The 16850-nt window shown below is 40.6% G+C and overlaps 1 protein-coding gene across 2 annotated transcripts in view; it reads right to left on the minus strand.

The window, feature by feature from the left end:
- Positions 1 to 16850, minus strand: part of LOC119895006 (rho GTPase-activating protein 32-like) — a 122183-nt gene that overhangs the window by 45228 nt on the left and 60105 nt on the right. The window lies entirely within an intron of this gene.

A 16850-nucleotide genomic window follows, 5' to 3' on the forward strand; every position in this document is an offset into this window, starting at 1 on the left:
AAACGTTGACACAGCAACCATATGGCTGAATTACAGGAAACAGATCAAAACGCACAGCAAAATGGTTGATAAACGTTACAAATATAAGGTACGGACATTGAGGTTCAGCCAAAACATCAGAAAAACTGTGGCAAGAATCAAACTCAGAGTTTGAGTTGAAAGCAATATTTCAGATAACCCAGAGTTATATTTAATCCGGAGGCTCTGAGACCTGACTTTACCTCCAGTGAGCCAAAAATTCTCTCTATAAAATGCTCCTCTCCATAATAATCCTTCAACACAACCACCAGAGGGTGACAGGACATTTTATTTTCTGCAGATAAACAAAGTCCATGCTAGAGCTTTAAATTAATGAATTGTTTACCTGGGTAGTCTACTCACACAGTATATGTATGAACAGAATACCAGCATGTACAGTTCCACTCTTCTGAGGGATTTTGCAGGAAGATACTTGTCATATTGTGAAAATAGAATATGTTTAGACATAATACAGACACAGGCCTCAAGTCCTAAACTGTCTACGCTACATTTGCTGACAAAGCCTTTATTATTTTAAAGTTAGTGCTTTCAGAAACATTATTTTATATAAGAGGAGTAAAAGAAACAGATAGATACAAAGACTAGTGCCTGCTAGACATGAGACTGTCAGCATTTCAGCAAGTGCTTCTGCTTTTAGCCACTAGTTTATCCAAATTACACCTTGTGATGAGATCCAGGGCCAGATCCAGTGTGCCCAAACTGAGTGGCTTGCTAGACAGGTTGTCTACCACTCTAGGCCGTTTTCTGCACTTCATGCAACACACCACATTATAATTTGATTTCAGTCCAACCTGCACTGCACTAGCACACATTGTCCCTGTAGTCCCAGCAAAGCTTAACAGCAAAGGGGGCTGCAATCTTGCCAGACCTGGGCAAACTGGATTTTCATAATTCTACAATAAAAGTAAAAACAGGGTGAACTTCCCAAAACATTGGCTATTCTGGATGCACTGGGTTCATGTTCAAACTCTACATTATGGTAACAAAGGAAAAATAAACATGAAGGCAATGAAACTGCCCTAAGAAAGATCACTGGAATTATAAAATCACTGCCTGTCCTCAAGCTGTATATGGTCATGTTGGAATAAATACACATCAGTGGGTGGTATGTGCTTTCTTCTTGTTTACATCCTAAGAGGAGGCTCATTAAATTCCCAAAACCAAGAGAAATCCCATCCATAGTGGTCATTTCAGGTGAAGCTGCACTGTCCCTCTAACAAAGGTTTCTGCAGGGGGGAAAAAGCTGAATCCAAAAGCCATATTTTGGACACATGCTATTTTGATGAGTCCTGCAGGCACACAAGGACAAGGGGGAAGCATTGAACTGATGACTGCAGAGCAGCAGCAGAAAAGCAAAAGAAAAGAACCAAATGGCACAGACTAAAAGACAGAAAAACACTTTGTACTCACAGCAGTTTAGGTCTGGTTCTCACTCCCTCCTCGTTTTAGTTCCTACACTTTCCTTCCCTTCATCCCGTGCAGCTTCATGCTCAGAGTTTACCCCTCATCAACACTCCAACACCTGTCCCCAGTCTCTATTTCTCTGAGGAAGTGTGCGTTTCGAGTGCAAGAATGTACATCCCGTCTCGCAGGGTCCTGTTTCGCTCCTGAACACAGTTCCCCTCGGCAGGATGTAAATGTCAGCTCTCCAATTTCTATCACATACAGGGTAAGCTCTCCCAGCGTAGGATTCAGAGACAGAGGGCGGGAGGCTACAATATTAGCAGGAGCAAGAGCAGCAGCAGCAGCAGCGGTGGTGGTGTTGGGAGGATGAAAGGAGGCTGTGATTTGGTGGATTCCTCAACGGGACAGCTTTCATCTCCTCCATTTTGCCCTCTCTCCCATCCTACCATTGTGATGCCCCATCCTGATTTTCTTGTCCTTTTCTCTTGTTGGCTTCCTTTCTCTGATGGCTGCCACTCCACACAACTTTAACACCCAACTTGATTAGCAGCAGGAAATAACGGGAGGGAACGACCAGATTTTTTTAAAGAACAAAAAGCTTTCAGTTTTGTTCTTCTGACAACCCCACAGTCTGCTTTCTCTGTCGTTCCGCCACATGCTATTCTCTCCCTTTACCCTCCTCTCCCCGTCTGACATGCTGGCTCACCCCTCCCCCTTCTCTCCTCTTCTTCCCCCTCTCTGGTTGGTACGCTCCCAGGACAAAGACCAGGGATGGAGAGAGAGAAAGAGAGAGCAAAAAGAAGCAGAGGAGAGGGAGAGGGTAGGGGCTAACAGAAAGAAAAGGAGAGGGGGTGCACTTGCAAGAGAGCAGTTTTCTTTCCTTCCACATGTACTGTGCTCTCTGTGCTGTCCTTCTGCACAGTTGTAATTTATTGAAAAATTGATGCTTTGCAAATGCAGCAAATAATGGGAAGCTAACTCTAACTCTACGCGACCAAACCCTGGATTTGAAAATTCACTCCACAATAAATAACCATGGAGTGTGGTAGCTCGCAAGTCTACCACACTTGCACAGTAGAAATAGAGTCACCAAAAATATAACCTTAAACTTGCCTCTGCTGAACAGCCTGCTCTCAGGTTGCAGCCATACCTCAAAAAGAAAAGGAAAAAAAAAACAAGTGCTGGTTGCATCAGCTGTGATGACTTCATATGTGCGAGATGGATTAAAAAGACCTATTGCTGGAGAGGAAAGCAGAAATCTAAGCAAAGGGCCAGCCTCACAGAGGAGGACATGTGGAAGCCAAAAGAGGCCACAAAGAGCTGCATGGGACCTACAGCGTTCACTAAATCCCTCCCTGTGCTGCTTCACTAACATGCAAAATGTGTGTGCGTTTCTCTGAGCTGAAAACAAATCCAACAAAAGAAGGAAAGTCAACCACATAGTTCAATTAAACTTCAGGTTTAAACATCGCAAACTAATTGATTTACTTTTATTGCTGCAACCTTCATTCCTGAAACGAATCTGATAAAAACTTCAAAAAAAGGTTCTTCTAACCACCTGCTACCAAACACTTACAGCGGAAGTGCAGCAATGTATCAACTTGCTTACAGTCACGTCTGAGCCCAGTTCGTCTCAGCTTTCCTGAAAAAAAGCAGTGTTCAGAACGAGCTGGTCCTTTCAGTTAGCTCCGGGATGTCTAGGTGGACTGGCCAAATCATTCTCTACTACAAGTCTGCTTATGAATATCAAACGATAATCCAATGATGACCCAGTTCATTCAGCTCTCCGCTCTGCCATGCCAGTGACAGGTTGGACTGATTTATCACAAACCACATATGGGGAGGTCAGATGTCCAGGAAATGTAACCGCAGCTCAAGTTTAATGCAAAAAGCAACAGCCCCCATCAAATTACTGTTTTATTCAAAAGAGGTCAGATTTTAATATGGAATATGACTATTGGAGTACATTCAGCCAAAAGAAAATTATTGGGGGAAAATGGATAGAAACTGTGGACTGACCATATGTTTTGTTTGCCATTTTCTGATCCTGATTCTTTTTTTCTCATTACGGTGTATGATTCACCAGTTATACATTTTCAGCACGCAGCTGTGACTGTCAATCATTGTGTGTGCCCTAGTACTGAAGTCCTACAGCAACACCCATGATGAACTCCAATCGTGGATATGAGGACTCCTTAATTAGAACTACAATAAGGACTACAATGCTATCTTTGAAACAGATTGCATTAGACGTGGCAGCTACTAGTAGGTTAATTGGAGGGAGTTCAAACAAAAAATCAAAAAACAGACCACAAGTCTACAGTCATGCACTGCTGCTTGAGTGAATGCTAACATGCACACAGCTACAATGCTAACATGCTGATGATGAGCAGGTATTAGGTTTGCCTTTGTCACTGTCATGGTTAGTTTGGAGTGTTAGCATGTTAGCATTTAATGATTAGCAATGAATATGAAGTACAGCTAAGGGATGGGAATGTCATAGTTTCACAGGTTTTTGGTCATTGACCGATGTTTTGGATAAACTCAAAACTTTGATGTGATGATGCAGCACAAAAGTTTTGACAATTCATCCTGAGGGGACCACGAATGACTGCACCAAATGTCACAGCAATCCATCTCATAGTTTTGGAGACAATAAGTCCGGGGAATACCAGTCGGCAGGATACATGATCTAGGAACTATAGATGCCTTTAGAAAAGCTTGTGCAAAACCATGGAATAGATATTAAGATATTAAGGCATTGGACTAAAGTTGTGCACTGAGCAGCCATCCTTGGAGCTGCACAGCTGGCACGGCTAATACAAACAACGCCAGTACTGTATCAGCAGAAATGCTTGAGGAACTAGCAGGGGCTAATGTCCATTGGATTTTTCAAATAATCCTAAATTTTTTAGATTAAATAACATCCCAACACTGTCTTAAACCCTTAAGAGCAGCAGTGCTTGTTGGCCCACAGCGTTCCTCTGTGCTTTCAATACATTTCCCACGATTCCCCCCCTTCTCTGCTGAAACTGTGACATAAGGGAGCTAACCAGGCAAACTCAGCTCTACACCAAAAACCCTACCCTAGGTAGGACAACTTCTCAAACCAAACCAAATGCAACTACTGAGCACTAAAAAGCTTGCTGACTTTGTACAAACTCTTCGCGGTTGGTGGATGAGATGACCACAACAAAACAAGCTACAATTATTGTGATACAAAACAACGACAGGCTCTGGCAACTAAACCACTCTGTTTGATAAATGATGTCTTTCTAATTTTGTCTATGATGTAAAAACAGACCTCAATCTGTTAGTCAGACTAAAGGAATTTTGACTCAATGATATTAATGATGTTTGTGACTCAACAGTAATTATGAATAGGCCACATAGGCTGAAGCCTCACCTTAATGTTTTCTTTTCAAAAAAGTGGGGATGGACGTTTGCAGAAAAGGAGACGGAGAAATGTTGCAGTTTAAAATAATGGCTGGTCTCCCATGACTATATTTTCACTCTGATATTTTTACCAGACTGCAGAACTAGAGGGGTTTCGAGCGCAGGACTGCCTGCGGGGGCTTTGTTGCAGTACTTCAGACCTAAAGGAGGAAGTGCGAAGGAGCTACATCAAAAATCATTACTAAAGCTATAAAAATGGATCTCGTAAGGGACTGAGGAGTGCAGTGGGATTTAACCACTGAAACAGATCACTGTAAGGGGGTGAGATCATGACTTGGAGCAGGTCCACAAAACAAATCCCATTAGGAGAAAGATTTTGTTTACTGTAGTCTACATACGCTCACACACAGAGTGTACATTCACACACAGAAGTACAAGTCAAGGGCAGTGACCAAACACAGAGTAACCCTCAGATGTATGGGCACTGAGTGGGGCTAAAAATGTATTTCCACGTTAGCACAGAGAGTACAATGAGTCAATATGTGCATCCTACTAATTCAGGCCACTCTGCACACTGCTGTTATCTCATCTCGCTGTTAGCTTTAGGCCCACTACAATCACACCCATGTGTTAGATATTGCAGAGAAAGGGCACAAGTCACGATCTCTGAAGCTAAGTGGACTGTATTCTTTCAGGCCACCTCAACATTCCAGTTTTACAGAATGACTGGAATGAAGAAAACACCAAAAACATCAATATGTCAAGCGGATATTGCAATTTTGTCTTTTCAATCCCGACTTTATTTTCAGGAGGCCAGAAAGGGGTAAGACGTTCCAAACATGCTTTCAGCTGTCCTGGAGAGCAGCAGTTACTCCAGCAGCCAGCTCAGCAGTTAAAATGTTCCCACATCCTAGGCATTTCCCCACAGAAGGCCCCCCCAGGTCAGGTAAGAGAGGAGAGGACGGTCTGTCAAGTGTGAAGGAGGGAAGGGATATAAATCGGTCTAGCTGCGAATTCCATAAGAGAGTGTATGGAACAAAGTTTAGGTCTTTTTTTTTTGCTGACTGTCTGGATGTCAGTTTAGTGGACAAGTGAAGGAGAACATGAATATCACTTTGGGAACATGCATGTACATCTGTACACAGCCATGATGTATTTGACACACACATGTTTGGTGCATAAATAAATACACAGACAGTTTTCACATTTGCTATGTAGGAATTTCTCTGGAAAAATCCTAAAAGGAATATGTTTCCAGTTTAGCTAGAGGTGTAAAAAACACCAAGGGACAGAGAAAATTCAACAGAGAATCTGTGGAATATAAATTCACAGTATTAAACACATTGTTCAATCAATGAGTAATGTCTGGGAGGTGCCGTACTAAAGCATACAGCTGTGTAGCATCAGACATGTTGGCCAATGAAAATCTTGAATATTACCAATATCACCTTACAGTACCAGTGATAAATCTAAGGGGTAGCAAAATGGGGGTAGGGGAGGAATATTGAATTTTCAAATTGTTTCACAAAAATACACAGTTTCTTCTTCACAGTTGTTGGGCTTTTCCTGATGTTTCCAGTAGAGCCCGAGAGAAGTAGAGACGGATCTTTCAGTCATTCTATGAGTGTGGTCCTTGCATAGCTTGTCCACCAGAGGGCCCTCTGCAACTCCCCTGCTGGCAATGCACTTGTTTGGAACACAAGTCCTCCACAAAACAGAGCAATCAGCTGACAAAATCAGCTGTACTCATTCAAAGTACTATTTATAACAATTAAAAAAGTTTAGTTTTAATCTTATGTCATGTTATCTTGGTTAGATCTCATAACTACACATAACAAACGTTAGGGATAATCTTTGTTTATGTTATGGGTTTCTGAAAAGAAGGGATAAAGAATATCGGTCAATATATCAGATTTTAAAAACCTGAAATATCAGTTATCAGTCTTAAAAATCCCATATTGGTTGGGTTCTAGTTTCCAGGCTGCTGTCAATCAAATCTGATCAAATCACACACAAACAGCCCTGATAAACAGATTAGCTGAGATTTTGACTGTTAAACTCTAAAATAAATAGTAATTGAATGTTCTTTTTTTCCTTTGTTTTCAGGAGCTTTCGTCTGTGCTTGTTTTGTGAAACAGTGACGATTTCTCTAAAAGCTATTCAAATGAAACAATCTTGAAAGAGAAAACTTTAAACCTTTGTTTTAAGATCTCAAGGTGTTTCAAGCAGCCGTAAAGAGTAGGCTTTACTTTTTTCTAAATGATTTGTTTGTAATTTCTCAAAAGTCTACTGGATCTCGTTTATCAATGTTCATCAAACTGCAGCAGCATAATCTTGAACTAATACTGTGTGACAATTAAAATAATGAATTAACCACAATTGAATTAAAAATATTGGTAAAATGTGCTAACCATTTCATGACTAACTGAGCTGGGTTTTCCATCATGAATCATATTTTCAACAGTGAACTCTTAACTGAACAGATTCTGTACCACTTCATAATGTGCATTCTGGCTTGGAGGACACCCACATTTTCAACCCTTCTTGTTGTCCTCCAATAACAACCATGAGAGACACAGAGAGAGAGGGGGTGTGTGTGTGTGTGTGTGTGTGTGTGTGTGTGTGCGTGCGCCCGCTCTGGCTGCTCTTTTGTTTCCTCTAACAAGGGCAGAATGAGCCTAACCGTTACATCATCCTCTGCTCACAAGGAGTGGAGAGAGGTTCTCTGAATGAACATGTGATAGAGGGTTTGACATCATATCTTTGCAGGCCATGGCTCTGAGTTTGCTTTGCTTTTGCTGTAGCTGTAGCTGAACAATTATACAGTTAAAAATAATCTAATATTGATCTTTATTTTATCTTTAGCAAACTCATTCTGCAAAAATGCAGATTATTGCCATGCATATTTTGTGGATCGTGCGGTTAGTCAACCATGTGCCTTAAAGGACAGCCTGCCTGGGTGTGTGCAGCCCGGTGCTGTCATCAGTCTAGTGCTGCAGTTGATGGATTGGTTGCCACCGGGGGAGGGAATTCATCTCTATGCATCTCTCTTGTTGCTTTGTGAGTAAGGAGGGTGAGCGGGTAGTAGGAGCTTATTGTGTCACGATGCTCAGCTAGCTGGCGGATACAGGCAGGTCAGTGATGGAAGGATGGATGGATTGAAGGGTGGATGGAAGGATGGATGAATGGATGGTTGAGAGTACAGACAAGATGACAAGGAAATCCCCTCCCTCTCCAGACTGTTTCTGTCAGATCAGAGTCTGAAGGTAGACGCAGCTGAGACACATCAGCCGTACAGCAACACACAGTGAGCTGGCTTAAAGAATGGCTGAGGGGGCCGTCAGTCTTTATCACATGCATGGCCGCACGCATACATACAGCCTACTGCTCTCATTCTCCCGCACACTAAAATCACAGCCTTTTTAATTGCATGCACTGTTGTCGAGATGAGAGAGGGGGGCACCCCTTCACAGCTGTTAAACTCAGATTGACTGCCGTGGTTACTGTCAGAGGCTGGATGCACCACCCTTCTGTCTTTGTGACACACGTAAAATGTCTTAGGCCACTTATCACATCTATGAACACCCGTATCTGCAAAATTTACATTCATAGCATTCTAAAATATTGCACGTGCAATTTTAGCACCTGTTATGGGTGATTTACTAAGAATTATTGCATAGATGACAACAGGAGCAAACACAATGGAGGTGGCAGTATTTAAATGAGGGTTTTGCGTGTTTTAATGGTTTCGGCCATGGAGAGTTGGGAGGGACAGCAGCCACTGCGTAAAAACCTTGGTTTGTTTCGTTCAGTGCGTCCCGAGTGTGTGGAAATCATATGTGAGACTGCACTAAGTACTTGAGACAGCACACCTGGAAAAAACTGCTTTGGGAAACCCCAGCAGAAACAGATACAGTATGCTGGAATGACCCAGATGCGAGGAAATGCCAGCAGATCGTGCTTCATCACCGACCGTCGGCACCATGCCCGGTCGCTCCGCAATCCCCTGTACCTGGCACTGTACGCCCCAACGCCCCATTCCCTCTCTGATACCTACAATGGGTTGTGTTGCTTTCAGTAAGTCGGGCTACAACTACAATTGTTTTGATTAACGATTAATCTGCCAAATATATTCACTACTGAACATTTAATGTACAAAATGTGAAAAATTCCAAATTTTCTAATGCTATTTCCTTGAAGCCCAAGAAGATGATGCAAGTTGCGTGTTTTGTTGGACTAATGGTCCAAAACCCAAAAATATTAAGTTTAAAATTATGTTAAACAGAGAAAACCTGCAAATCATCACAATAAAAGAGGGGGAACTCCTTAATGTTAAAAAACTAATCAAATCTCAAAATAGTTGTCGATTCATTTTCTGTCAGTTGACTCAATGACTAATCATTGCATCTCTAATGAAAAACACTACTTACAGACTGCAATCTGCAAAGAAATGTATTCATAAATAGGTATGAAACAGTTACGGTTTAAATTATCACGAAAACTGTGTTCGATTATTTATCAACCAAAGTTAGCAACAGTGTCCCAGACGCAGGCGTGATGGCGCAGCATCCCACATGGGTTTGTTTTGGGTCAATGAAAACATGGCGGAAGGCCGTGACAGCGCTCTGGAGATTTTTCAGCCTGTCTGAAGTATTTTGGTTTTTATACGAGTACTGAGGGAAACCTGATGAAAGAAAATGGCTTTATAGTGAATGCAGGGTGAGTTCACTTTTAGCATGAGGGAACAACACAAGCTCTCACTGCTTACCTGCTCTAATAAAAACACTATACGTTGGTCTGCTGCTGTTGGCGTCATGTATCTTAAATTGGTTGTAAAAGTGTTCAGCAGGAGAAACGCTACAGACTCCAACACAAGACTCATTTGTATTTATGTAAATTGTGCATGGGGTCATTGCATATACTTTATAACATCTATACTGTTAATGCACATTTGATCTGGTTTTCATTTGTTTACATAAAGTATTGGCTGTTATTTTAATCTATGTAAACAAAAAGTTTATATGTGGTTTCTGATTTAAAACTTGGTGAGATGGGTTCAGTGTGTGTATCAGTACTTTTTGAACATTTTCAGCACATTTCAACAATACTGCGATAACACGGATAAGCTTGAAATTTTGTTCGCTACAGTCGCAATTTGAAATTTTCATACTGTTTCATCTCTATGACAAATGGCTCTATAAATAATCAAAAAGGTAGAAGTAATGTGGCCAATATATTCCATCTTCCCCTGCAGGCAAAATTTAATACATAAAAACAAATATGATCAAAATTCTCTGCCACTGAAAAATCCAGAATCCAGAGTATACAAATATTTCTCATTTTAAAAGTTTTCCTGCTGGACACAAGATGTCTCCTGCTTTACTGAAAAGTCCCTTCACAGTGTATGTGTAGCAGAGGCTTCAAGTCTCCGCATCACACTTGTGAAAGGTGCATACTGAACCACAATCGGCTCGAAACCAGTTTGATGTCACACATCCTGCTGCTACATCAGGTGTTAAACTGAGATTTAAGGTGAGCACAGAGGAACTTTCCCCCTTCAGCAGATGAATGTGAAAACGACCTTCTAGTGTCAAATTTTGCCTAAACACCATTCTGCTCTGTGAAGCTGATACATTTTTGAGTGGAGCTCGCCTTTAACAATCTCAGAATAACTTCAAATGCTGTTAATCACAGTACACCAAACAGTAGTTGAAAACTGTAACTGTTTCTGGAGAGCACCAGCCCGTGTGGTTTTCAGCTCTCTCTCTTAATAGTAAAATGTGTAAGAGCTTGAATCTCAGTGTGCGACATGGCGGGACAAAATGCTAGGTTGTAGATAAACCATATGGAAGAGCAGGGCTAACCGGCACAGGGGGATCGTAGTGTTCAAGTCAATAAAGTTGTTTTCCTGGTGTCTGGCTGCGGACTGGATCATGTAGTCACAGGCCTGCAGGGCTGGGACAGGGCTGAGGAAAGAGGGAAGCTGGAGGCCATTCAAACGAGACATCAAGCAGGACAGACACCATGGACAGTGACATGTCAAACTGTCTGCAGGATAACAGTAGATACAAGAATATTGTACTGAGAAAGTGGGGTTTTAAGAAAGTGGGTATTTTATTAGATACATATGCTTGTTGAGGCAAACAGCCATCTCCTTTCAACAACAAACTCAATATCAACAGCATGTGGACAGGGTCAACAAGTTCAGCTACTTTTAAAGTGCCAGATGCAGCGTAAATACCTGCCTTCAGGCAATGTAATACTGAGAGTCATCCAGTAAACCAAAAAATGGACATATTAATAAAATATGCAGTCCACAGCCAAAGCTCTCGGAACTGCTGCTCGTCAATGTGCCAGGTCAGAGGAGAAAGTGCAGAGGTAGTCCAGCTACCAGGAGTCCCACAACAGCTCAGTACAACGATAGCTGTGGTTACATGGACAATATTTCTTCGACCCAAAAAACGTGCGCAACCTGGTTCTGCTCGCTGTGAAAAGTCTTATCTGTCAGAAGAAGAAGAAGACTATGAAGACATGAAGATGAAGACCAAGACAAGGTTTCGCCTACTAATAAATTTCAAAATGGCCCCACATCGTGTGCTGGAAACAATATTTGTGTTTCTGCTGTTCAACAACGCCATGTTTCTGTTCCTCCCGGAAACTCATTCACGTCACCTATTGGAAACATGCACGGAAAGAATATATTTATTCCAACCAGAGAGAAACCGGAATAAGCATTTAAATGGTTATTAGGAGCTAATATTTTACACTTTAGTTTACACCATCCCTCTCAACCGGATTAAAACCCAAGTGGAAGAAAATCTCGCTCGAGTTCAGTCTAAACCGCATGAATCTGTAGATGCATCCTGCCTTGTGTCAGTGTTACTGATGGTGGTGTAGCAGTATGGGGAGTGTTTTCCCCGTATACGTACAACCGCTCAGTGCCATCCTGCGTCTATGCTTGTCAGATGCTACTGAGTCAGCATGGACCTAAACACAAAGGATTCAAGGTGAAGCTGAAGCTGGACTAGAAGAAAAGCACCTATCCAAAGCAAGTCATCAAGGAGCCAGTCATTAAAAAAGCAAATCCATGTCATCAAGTCAGTAATACATTTTTGCAAACATCCATAACCTAGTTATAGTTTATCCAGTTATATTATGCCACAGCTGCATATTTTACCTAATAACAAAGAATGATTACAGCTGGTGCCGAATGAAACTGTTTCTATAGGCAGGATCCCACAGGAACAAAGATCAACTTAAGTATTCCTACACTGCGCTTGTAGCCTGATTGGACAATTGTGAGTGCACAGCTTTATCATTACATCATGTTATTGTTTCAAGAGGCTCTATCCATGGTGGTGGAGGTGGGGAATGGAAACCACAGGCCCATCAGCTGTTGTCTTTATATAATTTTCATGGAAACATCCCCAAATCCTCTTCACTGATTATAAAGTTGATATGGAAATGCACAGTTTCAAAATTAGGAAGCTGAGTGTGAGAAAGTATGTATTAAGTTATATTCCAGCTAACCCCTAACCCCTGCTCTCACTGACATGTTGACAGAGTACTGTTTGTTTCAGCATAACAAGTCTACACTCGATGCTAACGGCACTGCGAGGATTGTGAGAAGCTGATATGCTAAGATGCTGATGTTTAGCAGGAATAATGCACTAAACACATACACAGGCTGGTGGGAAGGTCATTAGCTCTGCAGGTATTTGGTCATAAACCTAAGTACAGAACAAATTATAATTTTGACAGATGATGGCACTACAGGATAGGGCCAGGCAATAAAACAATAATGATATTTAGTGTGATATAATTTTCATCAATAACAATATTACAAATGTTTAATAAATGTTTGATTTAATCCATTTAAGTCATGAATGAATTAGCACTTATTTTTTCAAATGAAGATATTTCTTTTGTTGAGGATAAGGGACTGAAAAAAGATTTTATCATAATTGTTTTGAATGTTCTGCGTCAGATTTGTTAATGGTCCACTGTTTGGCATCAAGTGTCTGTTCTGACCATAAAGAAAAGTTTAAAACCAAAATTAAACATCAGGTTTCTTCAGCTTTCACTTAGGAGAAATAAATCAGCCTTTAAACTTGAAAGAAATAATTATTTGACATTTATTGTGATAGTTATTGATTTTGAATGATATGAACAGTTTTATCATGATAACATTTTTGGCCATATCCCCCAGCCCTACTACAGGAAAAAAATCAGAGGTCCACTAAAGTCAGTTGGATTCATCTTTTGAATGTCTATGTCATGGTAAACCATCCAATAGTTATTATAGATAATATAATAATAGATATTGTAAATATGGCCTGACGAACAGTCTTTGCAATCCACAGAGCCTGGCATGCTATGCTAAAAATGCTATTTAGTAGTAAGGAAGATGGATACAGGAGACTTCATGTAAACTGAAGGAGTTCCATTAGACACACATACTGTAAGTGTGTGTGTCTAATGGAACTCATTCACAGTGGGTGCACGTATACCAATTAACATGTCACTTGTCGACACTAACTTAAATCACCATAAAATACCATGTCTGCATGGACAGTAAGTTAGTCCCACTGGGAGCTGAACTCCTGTCAGATTTAGCAACATGCTCTACTGAACTGAAAGGATCAAGTATACAGTTACAGGTAAACTTACAAATGAGATTGTGAACGTTCAGACTGGAGTTAGTTTCAGTGTTGCCAATTAGCTCTCTACATGAACAAAACATTACACATCGCACAACCCTGATGATATCCAAACCAAGCTCAAACACCCATCTCAAACAGGACAGGCAAGATGTGATAGTCTGCATAACATAAATTAACAGTATTTTATTAGCAACAACATGGTTGCACACTACTCTATAAATTATCTGAGCTACTGGAAAACAAACTAAATATTAAAATCTATTGAATTAACTTCTTTCTCACCAGCAGATTATACATTTTGAAACACTCTGAGAATATAAAATCTAAAAGTGAAATGAATCCATTCATGTCAATACATAAAGAGCTAAACCAAAACAAACCCACTTTGCCAAAACAACTGGCAAATTATCAGGCAACTCTTCTCTGAAATACCAGTGTCATGAAAGAAAAACTGCCACGCAAGTGCTGCTCTGAATGCAGCCACTCACCTCTTTGGCCTTCAGTGACTGTGAGATCCTAATGTTTCCACAACAAAAGCTCGCCTGACTCAAATTCTCCTTTGGCAAGGTTTTTTATTATGGAAATGAAAGAATATGTCTTCCAGCAGAAGGCCTAACGCCAACCTGAGCCCAACTCCAAACCCTCCCTCAGTCAAGTACTGCACATAAAATCTAAAAGGCTTTATGCTGAATGCAGAACAACTTATTAATGCAAACATATTCTAAACCTGACCAGGTGAGCCAAAGCTGATAGCTTTTACAGCTATAAGAGATGGCAGTTTGCAGTACTACAAATAACATTTCAGTGAATATCTCCACATCTCTATGGATCATTAACTGTCTGAATATGAGGGGACTATATAAAACTCCACAAAAATTGGTATCATGTAGCATTGCGGATTACATTGCCATCAAACAACCACCATGACAAACATAAGAAATGTTATTTGAGGAGACACTGAATGCTTAACTCAGAGGCAGTGTTTATATTATGTCAGAATCATTTGGGCCAAATGAATAGAATACATTCATTAAACAAGCAAACATGTTTGGCTGAGGCAAGATTATACATAAAGTATACTGATTGACACGAGGAACAAATACAGAATAATTAATCCGTTAACAAACAAAGAAGATGTGAGTTTTCGCTCTGGGGACCTGTTCACTCAAGAGAAGAGGCAGGAGCTGTGCTGAATAGTAAAACCAGCGAGCAGCAAACAGCCAACCAAAACAAAAAGACAGGGCTACTTGAAAGCAATATGAAAAGAAGGGTAAAACAATCATGCTGCTCTGTGCCAGTATGGCTGGCCAGCACACACAGCTGGGATAACAAAAGGAGAACCAACCTGACTACAGACAATTCATATTAGCTCAAGAGTTTCCTTTATGCATGCAGTGAATGAATAGATGGATTATGTGGTGTAACCTGAGATACATCAACAATTAACCTGCAGGTGAAGTAGATGTATCGCAAACTATTACTCTGCCCTCCCGACAGCAATGTGGAATAAATTTAGCTGACTGCTGACCCCTACTGGTTTCTTAACATAATATCAAAAAGAGTTTGAAATGGACAATCTTTCTTAGGAAATGCCAAAGAGGCCTAGAAAATGTTCATCAAACTCACATTTTCTAAAAGGAAAAATTGTATGTCAAAATTGTCATGGAACAGTCAGGATCATAAAAAATGACCATGCTTTCGTTCTCCAGGACTCTGAGGCATGCAGGAAAGATTGTGGCCGACCCCTCCCACCCTGGACACAAACTGTTGCAGACACTCCTGTCCGACAGGAGCCTGCGGTCCATCACAACCAAAACCTCACGCCACGCCAACAGTTTCTTCCCGTCCGCAGCTAATCAGCAAGACCCGGGACCCCCGCTGACACCGACTCTCATGCCTTCCCCAATAATGTTTGTTTGCACAACACATCAGATCCAAATTTTGTTATTGCACTATTCTGTTAATTTCATATTTTTAGATATCTTTATTTATATAGGTTTAGGTTTATTGTTGTTGTGCACCTAGTTCCCAAAACAAATTCCTTGTATGTGTAAAAACAACTTGGTAACAAATGCGTTTCTGAATCTCTGCACCTGCTTATTGCTGTCACGATGGGACTGGAGCCAGTCCCTTTATGCATTTGGTGAAAGCTAAAGAACAACAGCTAACGTAAAACAACAAAACCATTCCATCTTTACACCTTTTATGCAGCAGCTCTGTGAATCTGACAATCAATTCTGGCCCATTTTTAGGATTCCAGCAATTTGGTATTGCACTTACAGAAAGTTAGGGGATATCTTGAAAACATAATGTCAAAATCAACGCAGCAGAGGTATCCTGACTTTCAGTCCCTAGTATGGGTCAAGCACCAAAAACACTGGATCCTACTTTTCCCATAATCAGTAGAGCATTTCATCTGACCCTCCTAAACACCCTCTTTTTTCTAATTAACCAAACTTGTGTAAAAAAAAGTGGCATGTCCATTTAATTGTTCCAATCAAAAATATCCCACTATTAATTACTATATTTCCCTCGATACATAAAGTGCAGACAAACTATAATAAACCAGCCTTGACAGAGTCTGTTTTTTAGAAAGTGTGAACGTTCCCTATACTGAGCTTGTGACTCCACAGCCAGACAGTCACTGACAGTAAAGGCCAGAGAGGTATTTTCATGTCTGAATGCAATTCTAACAATACTAATCACCTCAATCTCAAAAAAGGCCACAGCAGCTACTTGTGTAATTGTCAGGTTGACAAGTACTAGTTAGACCTACAAGTGACTTCATCCTAGGCTTGGGCAGTCTGTGTTTTCATACCTTCCTGACATTTCACATACAGTATATGATTGTATTTGTGTAAAAAAACAAAAAACGAGGTAAAAGCTGAGCTGCGGGTGATAGACGACACATGTATAAAACAGTCTAGCCTATAATGTTTCTAATATGCAATTAACATACCTGTGGATGTCATTCAGTTAACATGTGAAGCTTGTATCGAGATTTTCGAATGAAGCCATTAATATCTGTCGTCATATTTTATGAGGTCATCACCCTAAAAAAAAAATCCTCCAACAAAATCGTCAATTTAAATAGTGATTCATCGGATTAAATAAGTTTGTCTTTAATTATTAAATCAACTTTCTTTCATGAATATAACTTGTCAGTTATGGTGCTGTTAGACATAACGTTGTTAGAGTTCAAAATAAATATTTCTGGACTAACGGTCTGTGGCCATGTCAGTAAATTTAAACTGCTGCTTGCACTCTGAGTAGAGGTGGGGGTGTGTGCTTATGTAGCCTCAGTTGTTTTGTTTTTTTGCAGTTATTGAGCTACAGATGATAATTTAT

This window comes from Micropterus salmoides, unplaced genomic scaffold (genome assembly GCF_014851395.1).
Source record: "Micropterus salmoides isolate LMB-PRFRI ecotype aquatic unplaced genomic scaffold, ASM1485139v1 Ms_hic_scaffold_9, whole genome shotgun sequence".
Lineage (NCBI taxonomy): Eukaryota > Metazoa > Chordata > Actinopteri > Centrarchiformes > Centrarchidae > Micropterus > Micropterus salmoides.